Raw genomic sequence first — 4024 nt, 5'->3', positions numbered from 1 at the left:
AATTATCAACTTAAGAAAAAGTCAACTTTTTGGGTCCTTTTACGGTAAAACGGTTACAAGAAACAATAATTGAAAATTTACTGTAAACTTCATAAATTCACAGAACATAGCTCATCGCTCCGGAAAATAATCCGGACATACCGGTGAGCTCATATAAACGTGTACCACGACTTCGGACTTTTAAATCCACTATTTACCCATTTCCAGAAAAGCTCGAAAACAACCTCGAGCAATCACTATTTAAATCTCCGAGAGCGAATAAAGAAAAATCCGTGGTAACTCGTAACCCCAAACAGTAACCTTTTAGGTACGGGGTATTATAACCAAAGCTTCTCAAATTTTAGCAGAATAATTCTCTCATCATGCGCAACAACTTTCATAACTAGCACTTAATCCAATTCTAAGGCTAACTAGGGTAATCGAATCAAAACATCCATAAATCTCCAAATTCAAACCCTAGCCCGAAAATCCTCTTACACACTTCGAATTTGATTGTTACCTTCTAGGGGATTGATGCACCAAGAAAGGCCGTCAAGCTGAGCCAAACGTCTCCAGCTATAGTGGCCGGAGGAGGGAGATTCAGGCAGAAACTCCCCCCGCTGCCCAGTCGGCTTCTAGTCGGGTTTTCTCCTTCACGGCGGCAAGGCACGGCCATCCACCTGCCCAGAATTACAGTAGAGCTGACGCTGAGTCGAACGGGACCAGCGCGGCGGTCTGTTGCGGCCGAACGGCGACGGAAGGAGGCCGGGAATCCAGCGGGTCGGGAGAGACGCAGGAGAGAGGAGAGAGAGAAACAAAGGCAGAGAAGGAAATGGGCTTCTCCCACACCCGGTCCAACTTAACCCAACAAAATAAAGCCTACAAAAATTTACCCCCTTTTTACCATCCCAAGTAACTTTCGTTATTAAACCATAACTTCTTCATACGAACTCCGTTTTAAGCGTACCGCGTGTCCACGAACTCCGTTTAACATCCTCTACGACTTTCATAAAGAAAGTTTTCCCAAATTCCAAACGGAAGAAAAAGACAACTTTTAGAGTCTTAAATAGTAAACGGCTACTTAAAACGGTAAAAGGTCAAAGTAACCCAAAAGTAAATAACCGCAAATTGACTTAAGAACCGGGATGTGACAACCATATCCTGCACCTTTGTCTAAAATCAACATCAATCAGGTTGAATATCACACAGTCCTGCAATGAACCCATAACAAGTAAAACATAACCCTACAGCCTATTTGGATGCACTTATTCCTCCAGCGGCTGCTGCTTCTTTTGTTAAACTTCTAAGACTTAAACCCCTCCAACCTTTAAATTGAATATGAGCAAAAACCTGTTACTGAATCATTATGATTTTGTGTTCTTAGGTCTGAGGTGATAAGATACAAATTAAGCTCTTCTTCTGCAAAACAAAAACCTCAAGGTATTGGCAAACAAGTTGTAGATCTTTTTGGTGGATATAATCTCTTTGGAACAAAGTGCTTTCGTTCTGGATAGATTGATTTCAGATAATACATTTGTAGCAGCTGAATTGGCTCACTATATGCACAAATTGAAGAGGGGTAAAGAGGGCTTTATGGAATTAGACATCAGCAAGGCTTATGGCAGGTTAGAGTGGGATTTTCTACAGAAAATATTGTTGAAGCTTGGCTTTGATTCGAACTGGATTGATACTATTATGCATTGCTTATCTACGGTCCGATACTCGTTCATGATTAGTGGCACCGCAAAAGGTTTTGTTATCCCTCACTGAGGACTCAGGCTAGGGACCCTATCTCTCCTTATTTGTTTCTGTTGTGTGCAGAAGGCTTATCGACCCTTATTTCTAATTCTGTTGATCAAGGACATTGGAAAGGTCTCCAGATTTGTGACGGTGCTCCTGTTTTTAGTCACTTGCTTTTTGCTAATGATAGTATGTTGTATTCTCAAGCTTCCTTCAACGATTGCCAAGTTATCAAAAATATTCTGAATGTGTATGAAGCGGCTTCTGGGCAACAAGTTAATCTATAGAAAAACAGTGTGGTGTTCAGTGGTAGTGTATTTCCTCACTTACAACGTTCCTTTGCAGATGTATTGAGTATGCAGGTACGTAGTGTCAAAGCATGATAAATATCTGGGCATTTGGGACAATCCAGGAATGCTACATTTGCTTATATCAAGGATAATTTGCCTAAAAAGCTTACTGGTTGGAGGTTAAAATTAATGAGTGCAGCACGTCGAGAGATACTGATCAAGTTGGTGGCTCAAGCTATGCTTATTTACACAATGAACAATTATTTGCTTCCTCAAAACTTAGTACAGGATCTTCACCAACTATGTGCTCAATTTTGGTGGGGTGGTTTAGATGAGAAGAAAGGTATGCATTGGCGCGCTTGGGATCACTTATGTTGGCCAAAGAGCGAAGGAGGAATGGGGTTTCGTCATCTCTTTGCTTTTAATCTAGCTATGTTAGCTAAACATGGGTGAAGGTTAATTCAGAATCCGACATCCTTATCGAGAGGATTGTTGAAGGCTATATATTTCCTCACAATAACTTCTAGGAAGCTGAACTAGGTACTGCACCATCTTATGCATGGCGAAATATTATCGATGGGAGGGATATTCTGAGACAGGGCGTTAGTAGGTAGATTGCGGATGGATAGCGTACCAACATCTGGTATGATCCTTGGCTGAAAGGGGAGGAGTTATTACAATTTCGGTCTCTTAGTTTTAATAAGGTGTCAGACCTTCTTTTGAACCCAGGAGTGTGGAATGTTGGTGTTTTACAGGAACTCTTCCCTGCTTCTATTGTGCGTAAGATTTTGGCGCTTCCAAATAGTTCTAGAGAGCATAAGGATAGATGGATTTGGAGTGAAGATAAACTGGGCCAGTTCTCCGTTAAAACAACTTATCATTTGGCTAGAAAATGTGTACTTGACCATGAGCATGTTCTGAATCCGAGCTCTTTACTTTGGAACAAACTTTGGAAGGCTAAGGTTCTGGGTAAAGTCAAGGTGTGTGCTTGGAAAACTGCCTCTAATATTCTTCCCACAAGAAGTATGCTCAGTGAACGGGGTGAGGATATTGACACCCAATGCCCTTTCTATGAGGAGGAGGTGGAGTCACCTATTCATGCACTGAGAGATTATTCCCACGCAACTGAGTGCCTTTAACTAGCACAAGTTCCACTGTTGCCGAACACTACCTCGATATATGACTAGTTAGTTTCAGCTTTATTTGTTCCTACCATCTTTCCAATTATACTTATGATTCTATGGGCAATATGGCGTAATAGGAATCAGAAGGTTTGAGAGGGCGAGGTTAAACAAGCCTTTGAAATAGTGTCGTTAACTTTGGGTTGGTGGGAGGATTATAAACTGGCTAGAAGCTCTTTGAATGAACCAAGGATGGCTTTTTGGTCTAAATGGAAGAAACCCTCAGTTGGGTTTGTAAAGCTTAATGTTGATGTTGCCTTCAATCCAAATATTGGAAGGACAAGGTTAGGAGGAGTATTTTGTGATCATTAAGGTTGTTGTTTGGGAGTATTTACCAAGTTCATTGTGTCTGCCAGTTCTCCTCAACATAATGAACTCCTTGCAGTTCTTGAAGGTGTTGGTTGGGCGCAAGTACATCATCTCCTTCCACTGGTTGTGGAAACATATTGTCAAGTACTGGTGAACCTTGTTCAATCTGGTTCATTGGATAACTCTAGCATAGGTTTTCTTATGTCTGATTTGAGAGAAAGTCTTCGCTTTGCATCTAATGCGAGAGTGATTTTTGTTAATAGATAAGCTAATTTGGTAGCTCATGCCTTAGCGCAGTATGCTTTGTCTTCTCAGATGAACACATTTTTATCTCTTGTAATTCCTCCACATGTGGAGGAACTTATCTCTTTGGAACGTAATGATCTCTGATCAATGAAAGAAATTTCATTACCCCTAAAAAAAAAAATCTTAAATTTACCATTCATATGGCTACCATTATGTGTGTGTGTGTTTTTTTTTTTTCACTTGAGAAAAAGAGTTTCAGTTTCCGTATGAGAGAGAGAG

This window comes from Fragaria vesca, linkage group LG2 (genome assembly GCF_000184155.1).
Source record: "Fragaria vesca subsp. vesca linkage group LG2, FraVesHawaii_1.0, whole genome shotgun sequence".
Classification (NCBI taxonomy): Eukaryota; Viridiplantae; Streptophyta; class Magnoliopsida; order Rosales; family Rosaceae; genus Fragaria; species Fragaria vesca.
This window is presented reverse-complemented; position numbering follows the sequence as displayed.